This window comes from Heteronotia binoei, chromosome 21, assembly GCF_032191835.1.
Source record: "Heteronotia binoei isolate CCM8104 ecotype False Entrance Well chromosome 21, APGP_CSIRO_Hbin_v1, whole genome shotgun sequence".
Classification (NCBI taxonomy): Eukaryota; Metazoa; Chordata; class Lepidosauria; order Squamata; family Gekkonidae; genus Heteronotia; species Heteronotia binoei.
In genome coordinates this window covers 179,896,435-179,912,171 of record NC_083243.1, presented here as the reverse complement: position 1 = coordinate 179,912,171, position 15,737 = coordinate 179,896,435, and the positions used below count along the sequence as shown (strand labels likewise).

Here is a 15,737-nt window from a genome sequence, read left to right as displayed (position 1 = left end):
TACTTGCCAGTCAACCCTGCTTAATTTTTGAGATCTGATGAGATCAGCCTTGCCTGACTGGAAGGTTTTTTTAGCTCAGCTAGAGCATTTCAAAGAGTTTCCCAAAGATATATCATCCCTGCCAGGAATAATGAAAAGATGCTACACATACTGCTGTTTTTTTCTGGGATGGCTGTGAATGGACTTTGCCATAATACCAAGTTAGTGCATTATTGCTTGGTTCTGATGCTACACCAGGGGAGTCAAAGGCCACTGACTCCAGTGGCTCACCAATGGCTCTGGAGAGCATTAATGTGATAGCGCAGAAAATTCCCAACCCACACCATTCCTTTCCAAATGACTGCAAAGTGATGAAAACGCACTGAACTCTGGCAGTTGCATAGGGGAGCAGCTAGCCACAGTAGCTGCGTCTCACACCTGTTCTCTACCGATTACAGTGCCTATCAGTTTGTTTCTGACCCCAATACAAAGTATTGTTGATAGTCTTTAAATGCCAAAAAAGCTTGGGTCCAAGGTATCCAGTGGGGAGGGATGGTGGCTGAGTGGTAGAGCATCTGCTTGGTAAGCAGAAGGTCCCAGGTTCAATCCCTGGCATCGCCAAAAAGGGATCCTGTCAAGCATTGTCTATTTCTTTCTGATTATAGTTACCAGATTATAGAAATGTTACTAACCATGAATTGAGCCTATGCACATCAAAGTAGCGAACCCCCCTTCTTGTTCCTTTCGCTTTTACTAACAAATGCAGGAATGTACGCTTTGAAGATAAAACCTCCTGGGACTAATTCCCATGCCAGCGAGGCTGGAACCCAGGATGAGCTGACCGCAGTAGAGATAAGGGAGTTACAGAGAGAAGTTTCACACGTGAATGTAGAATTGTTTAGAGAATGTAGAATTGTTTATAGAACCTTTAATGTGCCATCTTTAAGTATGCAGTTTACTGTCACACTGGCTGGAACCCAGGATGAGCTGACCACAGTAGAGATAAGGAAGTTACAGAGAGAAGTTTCACACGTGAATGTAGAATTGTTTAGATAATGTAGAATTGTTTATAGAACCTTTGATGTGCCATCTTTAAGTATGCAGTTCACTGTCACACTGGCTGGAACCCAGGATGAGCTGACCACAGTAGAGATAAGGAAGTTACAGAGAGAAGTTTCACACGTGAATGTAGAATTGTTTAGAGAACGTAGAATTGTTTATAGAACCTTTGATGTGCCATCTTTAAGTATGCATTTTACTGTCACACTGTATCAGTTCCAATACCTAGCTCGGCTGAGCCACATGGATTATCAATAAACCAAACTTTGTTTCATACTTCAAGGACTGGTTACTTTGAGATCTAATGCCTGGCATCTCCAAAAAGGGGTCCAGGCAAATAGGTGTGAAAAACCTCAGCTTGAGACCCTGGAGAGCCGCTGCCAGTCTGAGTAGACTATACTGACTGTGATGGACCAAGCATCTGATTCAGTATAAGGCAGCTTCATATGTTCATCTTCTAGCTCTCAGGATGGCCATCTGTGGTAAGCTAACCTCTGGCTAGGGAAATTCAGTCAGTGGCAACCTGTATCAGAGTTTTCTCATTGGCTGTCCCTGCTTTATGGAACTCACCTCTCTCCAGTGTGCATTGTGCTCCCTTCACTGGAGACCTTCTGGAGCTAGCTGGAAATTTTCTCATTCCAGAAGGTTTTATTTTTTTCCCCTCCCTTGGCATTTAAAGTGCGTTCAGTCTGTTATCTGCTTTTATATTGATTTTTAATGGATACAACCTGGTTGCTGTCAGTAGAGTTGATCTGCTGGATTATATGAGGATTTAGCAACCACTGTGGCTTCCCTGGAGTATGACCTTGCGGCACATCTGTCTGGAAGTCACTGACAATGGGTGTCATTGCAGGAGAGTGAGTCTGTCATCAAAGAAGTACTTGTGGCATGTCATAAAATATCAAAAGAGACACTGTGAGGGACATTGGCCTCTCTCCTGATGTCTGAGAAGAGCTCTCAGTGAAGGGTGGCAGCAGATTTGCTGCCAAAGAAAGACTCCAGGTTGCCCTTTTAAGCCACAGGCTGGAAAGTCTGTCATTTGGGAAGGCAGAGCACATGGTTTGCATTCAGAAGGTCCAAGGTTCAATCCCTGGCATCTCCAGTTAAAGGGTCTTAGGCAGCAGGTGATGGGAAGGACTTTTCAGTGTTTGAGACCTTGGAGAACAGCCCAGAGAGAACTGTATGAGATGAACCAATGGTTTGACTCAGTAAAAAGCACTCGCCTGCACTCAACTGTTTCCCCAGCAGCAGTTTAATTCACCAGTGAACTGTACAACCTACGGTGTGACGAGGACAATGTGTTTTGGAAGCTGCCATTTAATCGTTCACATTCTGCACTGTCATGTACAATGAAGTTAATCGGGTGGTTGTCAAATATCAGTTTTTGTAGCCTCCTTCTTCACGGATATATTAGATAGCCCCCTCTGGAAGGGAGCAATGTGCAGAAAGGAATCTCCTGACAATAAAGGCACATTCCATCAGACAAAGAAATGGCAACCGTTATGCATGTGCTTGAATTCCACTAGCATTTGGAGACCTTTATACAAAGTCAGTCAGTTTGGTATAGTGTTTTAGAATGTTAGATTGCTCTTGGGAAGATTTAGGCTCAAACTTTGACCGTTTTCGCACACAGCTTACCTCGCAGTCGCAATCCTGTTCCCGCCGCAGCGCCTGTCGGATTTCCCACCATCTGCGCTGAAGTTACAGGAAGTGCTGCGGCTTTTGCATAGCAAACGTAAACTGGATTTTAGCGGTTTACGTTTGCTACGCAAAAGCTGCAGCACTTCCTGTAATTTCGGCGCAGATGGTGGGAAATCCGACCAGATGCTGCGGAGGGAACAGGATTGTGACTGCGAGGTGAGCTGTGTGCGAAAACGGTCTCTCTCTCACCCTAAAAGTGACTTAATGCTCTTAGGTTAGTCATTTGCTTACTCTAACATCTCTCTCAGAATGGATGCAAATATAAAATGGCATCTATGCCACCTCAATCTCCTTGGAGAAAAGGTGGGATACAAATGTACCCCATGAAAAGTCACAACCCCCAGTTTATGAATTCATAATACTGTTAGTTTTCCTGCAATTCTCATTTCGATTCAAGTGTCAGTAAGACATGGCCAGCCTCACCACCAGTGCATCCTAAGCAATCAAGCTACCCCAGGATCTTTACAGATGAGCAAAATGTCAGCATCTTTGCACACAGAGTTTGTTCACCAGAGATGTATCTTTCTAGGTATCCTGGCTACTAATTGCTTGTACCCCATATAGTTTTTGATTTTTTTTTTAAAGTAATTTTTGTTCAGAGTTCTGAGCAACCATATTGGTCCAAAGAAAATGCCCAAACCCAAAATCCAATGACTGCCCTTTGTTAAGACCAATCAAAATGACATAAATAATGTGAAAACTTTGGAATTCTCTAGAGATTTTTCACCCAGATGGATTAAAAATAAAAAGGAATGGGGAGGGGGAATTATTTCAGGCAGTCATCTTTAGGCTGCTGGTTTTATATTGACAATACAGGTTCTCATGGCTTCCCCAGTCTTCTTTCCTCAAGACTAAAGCAGTTGGCTACAAACTCCTCCACATGACCCATTAGGGTTGCCAATCCCCAGGTGGGGGCAGGGGATCCCCCAGTTTGGAGGCCCTCCCCCTGCTTCAGGGTCATCAGAAAGCGGGGGGAGGGGAGGGAAATATCTGCTGGGAACTTTATTATTCCCTATGGAGATATATTCCCATAGGAAATAATGGAGAATTGATCCACGGGTATCTAGAGCTCTGGGGGGGCTGTTTTTTGGGGTAGAAGCACCAAATTTTCAGTATAGCATCTAGTGCCTCTCCCCAAAATACCCTCCAAGTTTCAAAAAGATTGGACCAGGGGGTCCAATTCTATATGCCCCAAAAGAAGGTGCCCCAATCCTTCATTATTTCCTATGGAAGGAAGGCATTGAAAAGGTGTTCAGTCCCTTGAAATGTGATGGCCAGAACTTCCTTTGGAGTTCGATTAGGCTTGTCACAACCTTGCTCCTGGCTCCACCCCCGAAGTCCCCAGATATTTCTTGAATTGGACTTGGCAACCCTATGGCCCATGCTTCCTAACTCTGCATGACCCTCTAACAGGAGCAGATTAACAGCCTCAAGATCATAGCCTGACCTCCCCCCCCCCCCCCAGCACCCAGCCCGATTAAGAGTCCTGGGGAACTCCAAAGTTTGCCCGTTGTGTTAATTATTCTAGCGGTCATCTTTGCTCATTCTTGTGGTGATGAACAGTGTTCCCTCTAAGCTGAGTTAGCGTGAGCTAGCTCACAGCTTTGTAGCCTCCAGCTCACACATTTTCGTGTTAGCTCAGGAAGGATGACCCCAGAGCACAATAACTGATGCAGGAGCTCACAACTTTAATGCCAGTAGCTCAACAACGTAGGATTTTTGCTCACAAGACTCTGTAGCTTAGAGGGAACATTGGTGGTGAATTCCTCCAGGGAAAATCCACACACAGTTTCCTGAGCTCTTTGCTTTTATATTCGTGCTGTCTGATCCTGCCCAATATGATCTTATTAACAGATGGTCATTTTCAGAAAGGTTTATATATAGGAGCAACTTGGTGGCAGCCTATACTTAGCTAGCTTGTGACCTTTAATGTTACCCTCAGAGCAAAAGATTGTTATTTTTGGTTCTAGATTTGAGTTAAAATTCTAGCCCCACCTCTACCCCACCCCGGCAGTGACAGAATCCTGTACTGCCCATTGCCACCAGACTTAATTGCTGAGAGCTGGTGTGGTGTGGGGGAAATCTTGAAGAGCGCTATGGATGGGAAGCACATGGCCTCCATTCCTCAAATCCCCTTGGAATCTGAGCCATCACAGCTGACCCAGTTTGCACTAAGCATGTGTTTGCAAAGCTTACTCGAGAGGATAATACACCTTTGCTCATTTCCAAGAAGACCTTTTCTCCATTTAATTTAGAACCCCACCTCCCCTCTCTTTCTGGAGTGGTTCTCGGGCCAAAATCCCCTGACGCCTAACACAACTGGACTTGTCATCAGCTCCTTCCTGCTTGCTGGAGTCCTGCTAGTGAAAGGAGGTATGGGCGACGGCTGCACAAGACGAATGAGCAGCCACAGCTGTCTGATCTCCTGTTGCCCATGAGAACATACAGGCACAGACAAGCAAAGTAGTAAGGGTAATATCAGATTAGGATCTGGAAGAACCAAGTTCAGATTCCCCCTCTCTGCCACGGAGCTCGTTGAGTGACCTTGCAACCAGTCACTCTCTCAGCCTAACCTCCCCACAGGGTTGTTTTGAGGATAAAATTCAGGCGAGAAAAATGTTTTATACCACACTGAGGTCCTTGGGAAAAAGTACTAAATAAAGGCTGCTTACAGACCGGCACTTTGGGTCAACTCAGAGACGCCTCTGAAGTCGACCCAACAAATCTGTGCAGACGGGAACATCTGCCAGCCGTTCTCCTCTCGTTCTCCAGGCCCCTTTGACCGGCTCAAAAAGCTACCACTTCCAAAGTGGCAGCAAATATCTGAGGTGGCCGTCAGTTGCCTCCTTGCCATCCGGACAGGGAAGGGCGCAAGCAAGACGACTTGGCGGTCTGGAGCTGCCAAGCCACCCCAAGCTGTTCTGTTTTTTAAGGAATCCAATCAGAGCGCTGGTGTGCTTGTGCGCACGAGCGCTTGCCCCACAAGGGAAAAAAAGGAATCCGGCTTCTAGGGTGCCTTCCTGTGTGGAGGCACCCAGCTGCCTCACAGAAGGGATGGGGCTGTATCGCCGGGGACCATCTGGAGGCTCCAGGACGGTTCTTTTTGAGCCGTCTTGATTCGGGACACCTCCCAGCCACCCCAGAATGCCCGTCTGTTCTCAGTCAAAGAAATCCAATTTAACCCTGAAAGGCTTAAAAAATAATTAAACTGTTAATTATAATTTGTTTTACCTATATAAGCAGAGGTGGCCAAACTTCCTTAATGTAAGAGCCACATAGAATAAACGTCAGAAGTTTGAGAGCCACAAGACATGAACAAATATCACACACACATCTTTATGGAAACTCTCAATATTTGCTTTGCCCAGAAAGATAACATGCATATGAATGCACTTTGCAACACAAAAGCTGGGAATAACAGTCCCCATAAAACCAGCATAAAGAAAGGTTAGGGAGTTATTTTTTGGCACCAGTGGGAGAAGGAAACAAACATGCACCATATAAATCACTGGCCACCGTTTGCATCAGTATGCATCTCTCTTTGCCTTAACACCAAGGTTAGCAAATACAGCTCCTACAAGAGCTAAGAACTAAGGGGGAACCCTGTGCCACCCTCCTTAATTCCATCCCTCCTTCCAGTGGTTCCCTTGGCTCTTGTGCTTTCTTTCCCTGCTCTAGGTCTCTGGGCAACCTCTGTGGTGGAGGAAAAGAGCTTGCAAGCCTGCCTATCCCCCCCTCCCTTCCCTGCTTCACACATGGTGGAAATAGGCACCTATCTATGGGTCAGCACTCAGAGGCCGACTGAGGTCCTCATGCTAAGCATGCTTACTTGATAGTAAGCCTGCATTGATCTCTCAAGCCACATAATATGTGTGAAAAAGCCACATGTGGCTTCCAAGCCACAGTCTGGCCACCCCTGCTATATACGCTGCCCCCTGAATTTAAAAGACAGTCTGAACAGCTCTTCCAAAAATGAGGGTAAGGTCGTGATCTTGATCTGGAGTCTTTTACGTAGATAATTATCACACCAATCTGTTTTCACAGCTCCTCATAAGCTTCAAAGCACTGGGACATAAAAGCATGCCAGGGACAAGTGGCAAAACATGTACACACCTCACTCCGAAAAGAACCTTAAGGATGGATAAAAGCTCTGAGGCCTGGATGATTAAAACATGCTCCGCTACTACCCCATATTACATGGGTTTGGAAGGTCATTCATGAGGAAAGAAGACCCATGGCAACATTCATCTGACTAAAGCCAGCATTATGTAGCAGTCAGAATGTTGGGATAGGATCAAGAGACCCAGTTTCAAATTCATTTCACACTTCCCTTAAAATGCACTGGGTGACCTTGTTTCTCAGCCGGCTCTACCTCACAGGGTGATGAAGAGGAGAAACAAATATTGCCTCTTTGACGGAAAGACGGCATAGAAAAGCGTTAAGTAAATAAAAATAAAGCAATTGTGGAACTCGCTTTCTCGCCAAGTATCTCATCAATATTACCACGGCAGTCAACACTGCTTTAGTTTCGACTCGATGAAGATCTCAACTCGTCAGAGTATCAAAGAGAACTGTTTTAAGATGATGTACAGGTGGTATATGACTCCGAAAAAGCTGGCTAGGATGAGTAAGAAAATGTCGGATAGATGTTGGAAATGTAAAAAAACATGAAGGTTCTTTTTTTCACATGTGTTGGACTTGTGAAAAAGCGAAAGAATTCTGGAAGATGATACAACAAGAAATCTCCAAAATTTTGGGTTATGACTTTAAAAAAACTGCAGAGACTTTCCTGCTTGGATTACAATTAGAAAAATTTCCAAAGGAAGACAGGACTTTAATTTGGTACTTGCTCTCAGCTGCTAGGACATTGTACGCGCAGCTGTGGAAACAAGAAAAAATACCGGAGAAATGGGACTGGATTGTGCAAGTTTTATCGTGGAGTGAGATGGATAAACTAACTAGAACTCTAAGAGACTATGATTTAGATATATTTTTAAAAGAGTGGAAGAAATTTAAAGAATATATGGAGAAAGAGTGGAATGTAAAAAGATATTGGACAATTTTTTTAGTATTAATGAGAAAAAAAAATATTGAACTTTGATTGGTTAGTGGTACCTTTAGTATTGAACTTAATCTATAACTTCGGGGAAGTCAACATTGGAGGGAGAGGGGGGTTGAAATATCATACGGGTTAGTACAGAAAATTTATAAATTAAGTTTTGTAACCATATGTTATCAATAAATTGTTAAAACTCAACACTACTTTAGTTTAGTGAAGGTCACTTTGACCCTATGCAATCACATAAATCTGCTTTATTCTACTGGTTTGTCAAAGGCTGTGGTGACACAGGCGGCTTGGTGCAATATGGCAGCGCCTCTAATGGCACTGGTTTAGAGTGTTGCAGGGCATACAAACCAGACAGCGTACCCTGCTGTGGGTTACCTGCGTGACTGTCCCATGGTCAAGCATCCACATTAGTGTTGTGCGTCAGCCACAGGACGTGCCGGGCCAGTGGGATTTTGTGAACGATCACCATTGCGCATGCGCATAAGCACATAAGGGAACAACTGCTTTCGTTTGCTAGCTCCGTCACAGTGGTGTCCAAAAAACAAACCCATGACTGAGACAGAAGTGCCTGTTCACACTTCCCTTCTGGGTTTCTTCCATGCCAGGAGAATTCAGACATTGGACAAAACAGAGTGGAAGCACTACCAACTGTAGAAGAAGAAGATATTGGATATCTGGAGAAAGTCCAGAAAAGGGCAACTAAAATGATTAAAGGGCTGGAACACTTTCCCTATGAAGAAAGGTTGAAACGCTTGGGACTCTTTAGCTTGGAGAAACGTCGACTGCGGGGTGACATGATAGAGGTTTACAAGATAATGCATGGGATGGAGAAAGTAGAGAAAGAAATACTTTTCTCCCTTTCTCACAGTACAAGAACTCGTGGGCATTCGATGAAATTGCTGAGCAGAAAGGTTAAAACGGATAAAAGGAAGTACTTCTTCACCCAAAGGGTGATTAACATGTGGAATTCACTGCCACAGGAGGTGGTGGCGGCCACAAGCATAGCCACCTTCAAGAGGAGGTTAGATAAAAATATGGAGCAGAGGTCCATCAGTGGCTATTAGCCACAGTGTGTGTGTGTGTGTGTGTGTGTGTGTATATATATATATATATATATATATATATATATATATATATATATATATATATATTTGGCCGCTGTGTGACACAGAATGTTGGACTGAATGGGCCATTGGCCTGATCTGACATGGCTTCTCTTATGTTCTTATCCCGCCCTCCACTCCGAAGAGTCTCAGAATGGCTGACAATCTCCTTTCCCTTCCTCCCCCACAACAGACACCCTGTGAGGTGGGTGGGGCTGGAGAGGGCTCTCACAGCAGCTGCCCTTTCAAGGACAGAGTCTCAGAGCGGCCTACAATCTCCTTTCCCTTCCTTCCCCACAAGACACCCTGTGAGGTGGGTGGGGCTGGAGAGGGCTCTCACAGCAGCTGCCCTTTCAAGGACAGAGTCTCAGAGCGGCCTACAATCTCCTTTCCCTTCCTTCCCCACAACAGACACCCTGTGAGGTGGGTGGGGCTGGAGAGGGCTCTCGCAGCAGCTGCCCTTTCAAGGACAGAGGCTCAGAGCGGCCTACAATCTCTTCCCTTCCTCCCCAACAACAGACACCCTGTGAGGTGGGTGGGGCTGGAGAGGGCTCTCACAGCAGCTGCCCTTTCAAGGACAACCTCTGCCAGAGCTATGGCTGACCCAAGGCCATGCTAGCAGGTGCAAGTGGAGGAGTGGGGAATCAAACCCGGATAAGAGTCTGCACACTTCACCACTACACCAAACTGGCTCTCCGGACTTTTTCTAGTGCCTGATTATTCCACTTCCAAAGTGGAGTGGGACAGGCTGCTGACAACTGGGCCGTGGAACTCAAATGTCATCTGATTGAGCCCTTTAAAGCCACACACATAATGCAAGTATGTCGCGTCAAACTGCTTATGTGACCCATGGTCATTGTCTTATTATCTGACTGGCAGCAACTCTCCAGGGTCTCAGACAGAAGCATTTCACATCAGTTACTCTCTGTTCCTTTTAACTGGAAGTGCCGGATTGAACCTGTGATCTTCTTCATTCAAAGCAGCTGCTCTACCACCAAGCCAGGGTGCCAACGGAAATTTCTTCCAAGTACATAGACATAGGCTTGCAATTGTAGTGTTTAGGGTTTTCTGTGGAAGAGAGGTAATGGCCAAAGCACGTTAGTAAAGTGATGTGCCCCTTTCCCAGCGTGTTAGAGAGGCAGCAAAGCCACCGATAGATTTTGAAACACAGGTTAAAAAGCCCTTGAAACCTCACGATCCAAAGAGTTGTCGGCAGGTTTGTCATGTCACACCAGATGTATCCCACTTCAGTGACAATTGCTGAGCAGTCGGGTTAGAACGGATAACCCGCCGACAACTCTTCGGATCACCAAAGGGTGATTAACATGTGGAATTCACTGCCACAGGAGGTGGTGGCGGCTACAAGCATAGCCAGCTTCAAGAGGGGGTTAGATAAAAATATGGAGCAGAGATCCTTCAGTGGCTATTAGCCACAGTGTGTATATAACATGTGGAATTCACTGCCACAAGAGGTGGTGGCGGCTACAAGCATAGCCAGCTTCAAGAGGGGGTTAGATAAAAATATGGAGCAGAGGTCCTTCAGTGGCTATTAGCCACAGTGTGTGTGTGTGTATAAATTTTTGGCCTCTGTGTGACACAGAGTGTGGGACTGGATGGGCCATTGGCCTGATCCAACATGGCTTCTCTTCTGTTCTTATGTGACACAAGAGTGTTGGACTGGATGGGCCATTGGCCTGATCCAAAATGGCTTCTCTTCTGTTCTTATGTGACACAGAGTGTTGGACTGGAGGGGCCATTGGCCTGATCCAACATGGCTTCTCTTCTGTTCTTATGTGGCACAGAGTGTTGGACTGGATGGGCCACTGGCCTGATCCAACATGGCTTCTCTTATGTTCTTATGTGACACAGTGTGTTGGACTGGAGGGGCCATTGGCCTGATCCAACATGGCTTCTCTTATGTTCTTACAATGGTGTGTACTTCTGACTTCATTTTGCTTCACATATAACCAGCGGCAGACTGGGTCTAAAAATATTGGTCGCCAGGAGACACAGGGCCCCCATCCATAACCATAAGGCAATTATTTATTTGTTATAAGAAATAAATACAATTTTCAAAAATACATAAGTGGAAAAAAAGGTCAGCCAGTGAGCTTCATAGCTGAGTGGAGATTTGAACCTCCATCTCCCAAAACCAATGTTCTAACCACACCACCACATTTGTTTGTCATTTTTGTCCTAGGTAGTGCTTCTGTAAGGGAAGAAACCTGGGCCCAATAGGGTAAGATAAGAATATAAGAAGCAAAGCTTTCACAAAAAAGCATGGTGTTAAACGTCCCATTCCTTCCTGAAGCAACATTGTGTGTGTGTGCACACGCATGTTAAAGTGCTGTCAAGTTGCTTTCAACTTATGGCAATGATATAAATCAATGAAGTACTTTTCCAGTTCCTGAAAATTACCCATTTCTGGGAAAGGTAGTTGAGAGAACAACAGCTGAACAACTCCAGGCTTTCTCAGGGTATGTAGCCATCCCTGACCCATCCCAGTATGGTTTCTGCCCTGCCACAGGACAGAGATGGTACTAGTTGCCCTCACAGATTACCTCCGGAGACATCTGGATTAGGGCGGGTTGGCACTGCTGTTACTTCTGGATCTGAAAGCACTGTTCGACATGGTCAGTTATGATCTTTTGACCCACTTCCTCGCCAAGTTAGGAGTCTGGGGTGGGGTGGATCTGCCTTACAATGGTTTTCTTCCTTTCTCCATGATCAGGTACAGAGTGTCGCTTGGTGAGGGAGTAGTTCTGTGATACCCTCTTGAATGTGGGGCATCACAGAGAGCGATTCTCTCACCAGTGTTATTTAACATCTACATGTGCCCCCTTGCCCAGCTGGTCAGGGAGTTTGGGTTGAGATGTCACCAGTATGAGGATGACACCCAGATTCTTCTGTTGATAGATGGCTGCTGGACTCTGCCCCAGAAAATCTGACCAGGGCATTGGAGGTCATGGCTGGACAGCTGCAGAAAAGCTGGTTGAAACTTAATCCAATGAATACAGAGGTCCTGTACCTAAGTCTGGAGTGGGGGGGAAGGGAGTTGGATCAGGAATCAGGCCACCCACCTTGGATGGTGCATTATTTGTGCCAGCCCAGAGTGTGAGCAGCCTGGGGGTGATCCTGGATGTTTTACTTTCTATGGAGGCCCAGGTCACCACAGTTGCCAGCTCTGCCTTTTACCATCTCTGGTAAATCAGGCAACTGGCTCCCTACCTCTCCCCCCAGGATGTGACTACAGTGACCCAAGCAATGGTCACTTCCAAGCTTGATTACTGTAACTTGCTTTACGTAGGCTTGCCCTTGGGGCTGATCCAGAAACTCCAGCTGGTGCAAAATGCTGCAGCACACCTGCTTACTGCACTGACTGTGCAGGCACACATTCAGCAGGTGAGGGGAGGGAACGGTGGCTCAGTGGTAGAGCATCTGCTTGGGAAGCAGAAAGTCCCAGGTTCAATCCCCGGCATCTCCAAAAAAGGGTCCAGGCAAATAGGTGTGAAAATCCTCAGCTTGAGACCCTGGAGAGCAGGGGAGGGACAGTGGCTCAGTGGCAGAGCATCTGCTTGGGAAGCAGAAGGTCCCAGGTTCAATCCCTGGCATCTCCAAAAAAGGGTCCAGGCAAAGAGGTGTGAAAAACCTCAGCTTGAGACCCTGGAGAGCAGGGGAGGGACAGTGGCTCAGTGGCAGAGCATCTGCTTGGGAAGCAGAAGGTCCCAGGTTCAATCCCTGGCATCTCCAAAAAAGGGTCCAGGCAAAGAGGTGTGAAAAACCTCAGCTTGAGACCCTGGAGAGCAGGGGAGGGACAGTGGCTCAGTGGCAGAGCATCTGCTTGGGAAGCAGAAGGTCCCAGGTTCAATCCCTGGCATCTCCAAAAAAGGGTCCAGGCAAAGAGGTGTGAAAAACCTCAGCTTGAGACCCTGGAGAGCAGGGGAGGGACAGTGGCTCAGTGGCAGAGCATCTGCTTGGGAAGCAGAAGGTCCCAGGTTCAATCCCTGGCATCTCCAGGCAAATAGGTGTGAAAAACCTCAGCTTGAGACCCTGGAGAGCCGCTGCAAGTCTGAGTAGACAATACTGATTCTGATAGACCGAGAAGGGTCTGATTCAGTATAAGGCAGCTTCATAAGTTCTGGGGAGGGACGGTGGCTCAGTGGTAGAGCATCTGCTTGGTAAGCAGAAGGTCCCAGGTTCAATCCCTGGCATCTCCAAAAAAGGGTCCAGGCAAATAGGTGTGAAAATCCTCAGCTTGAGACCCTGGAGAGCAGGGGAGGGACAGTGGCTCAGTGGTAGAGCATCTGCTTGGGAAGCAGAAGGTCCCAGGTTCAATCTCTGGCATCTCCAAAAAAGGGTCCAGGCAAATAGGTGTGAAAAACCTCAGCTTGAGACCCTGGAGAGGAGAGCCGCTGCCAGTCTGAGAAGACAAGACTGACTTTAGTGGACCGAGGGTCTGATTCAGTAGAAGGCAGCTTCATATGTTCATATACCAATTGCACTGGCTACCAATCAAGTACCAGACCTGCTTCGAGGTACCGGTATTGACCTTCAGAGCCTTGCGCGACCTGGGACTGACATACCTGAGGGAATGCCTCTTCCCATATGTGCCCTGGAGAGCCTTGAGCTCTGCTGATCAAGTTTTGCTTGCTGTCCCCAGCCTGAAGGAAGTCCATTTAGCCTCGACAAGGACCAGGGACTTTTCTGTCCTGGCCCCAGCCTGGTGGAACATGTTCCCACTTGAGATCAGGGACCTTCTACCATTCTGTGGGGCCTGTAAAATGGAGCTGTTCCACCAGGCCTTTAGCTGAGGTGGCAGGCATCCAATAAAAAAGGTCAGGGGACACCCCTCTCACGCAGCCCAGATCAAACAAAACTTCAGCGGCACCAGTTTCAGAGTTGGTGCACATAACAATTGGTGCAATTTGTTTTTAAATCTCTTTGTTTCAATGTGTCTTAACTATTTATTAATCTGTGTACTGTTGTGAAGATGAATGGCCGATTTGTCTGCAATTCCTCCTGAGTCCGCTTGTGGGGAAGATACATTTGAGAAATAATGAACAAATAAATTCTATCCACCTTGGGTGCAATGGTACAGTATGTCCTAAAGAGGGCTCCAGTGACATGCATATCAACCAAGGAAATATAATCTAGGCATGCAAACACTAGACACTTTTTAAAATTATGGAAAGCATAAACAATTCTTTGAACTTGGAATTTGTCAGCTAGCCAGGGAAGGAAAGTGCTGGCTGATTTCTAATCCCTCTTGCTTATCAGAATGGAGGTGCTTGCAGCTATCAAGAAGAAGAAGAAGATATTGGATTTATATCCTGCCCTCCACTCCGAAGAGTCTCAGAGCGGCTCACAATCTCCTTTCCCTTCCTCCCCCACAACAGACACCCTGTGAGGTGGGTGGGGCTGGAGAGGGCTCTCCCAGCAGCTGCCCTTTCAAGGACAACCTCTGCCAGAGCTATGACTGACCCAAGGCCATGCTAACAGGTACAAGTGGAGGAGTGGGGAATCAAACCCGGTTCTCCCAGATAAGAGTCTGCACCAAACTGGCTCTCCACTACACCAAACTGGCTCTCCACAAGGTTTTAAAAAATGTCTAGATTGGGAAGGGCAGAATCCCACACTGTCTCTACATTACTTCTTACATTTTAAGGCCAGTTCACTCAAGCAAACTGAAAAATCATCGGGATTCAATGTCAGGTGGATCCATGCAGAGTCCAGCACATGGTAAAGTGATGATGAACAAAAGATGGGCTCTGCTTGAAGTCCCATTTCGTCCACATTCTGAATCAGACTGTGGCCAGTCAGACAACCCCCATGAAGCTTGTGCATCAAGCATGAAGGCAAAAGTCACCTCCCCACACTGTTTTACCTGTTTTGCAAAAAACAGTCTCCCTCTGAACATGCAGGTTCTATTTCGTTATCCCGTCTATTAATAACGGACAGACCTTTTCTCTGTGAAATTACTAAAAGCAGCGCGAAAAGCAGTTCTGTAATTGTGGACTGAGATAAAGCCATTAGAATCCTTGTCCTACAGCCTCACGCGTGGAACTTTGCACGGCTCCACACTTCTCCCAAGTTAGCTTGATTATGCAAATTGGCCCTGAATGAATCCTGAGTCAGATTTTACTCTTTCATTGGATGATGACATTCCTTTTTCTTGGTGTCCACAAGTGGATTTCTGACACCAGCAGTAAAACTGTGACCCTCTGCCACACATATTCCTCCCATGGCTGCAGGGGCAACCCGATGCCCCATGGCGCCCTAGGCAGACTTGCTGCCTGGCACCCCCCAAGCCTCGGCTCCGTGCCCCCCCTCCCTTTGGACCCTTTCCCATCCGCCCCATGCCAATTTCAAGGCTGGAACCAGCTCTAGCGCCGCGTTCCAGCTCTCTAAACCCGCCCCCCTCCCCAGCCGAACACTTGAATCATGTGTAAAACCGCGCTGCAAGGCCGAGACGCACTCACCGTCTCTCAGGAACAGCATCCTGAAAAGGCGACCCCTGCTGCCGCTGACTCCTCCCCTCCCCACTTCCTGAATGGGAGAGGAGGCAGCGGGGGTCACTCTTTCAGGTTGCTGTTCCCGAGAGACGGTGAGTGACAACCTCTGCCAGAGCTATGGCTGACCCAAGGCCATGCCAGCAGGTGCAAGTGGAGGAGTGGGGAATCAAACCCGGTTCTCCCAGATAAGAGTCCGCACACTTAACTACTACACCAAACTGGCTCTCTTCCTCCCCAACAGACACCCACTTTGGCCAGGGAGGGGGGGGACTTTAGTGAGCTGGAATGCGGTGCTAGAGCTGGTTCCGGCATTGA

At 46.9% G+C, this 15,737-nt stretch overlaps 1 protein-coding gene across 1 annotated transcript in view; it reads right to left on the bottom strand.

Annotated features, from left to right (window-relative positions):
- The window catches only part of IGFBP5 (insulin like growth factor binding protein 5), a 57,855-nt gene that overhangs the window by 6,080 nt on the left and 36,038 nt on the right, over positions 1-15,737 (bottom strand). The gene's annotated exons all lie outside the window — the stretch shown is intronic.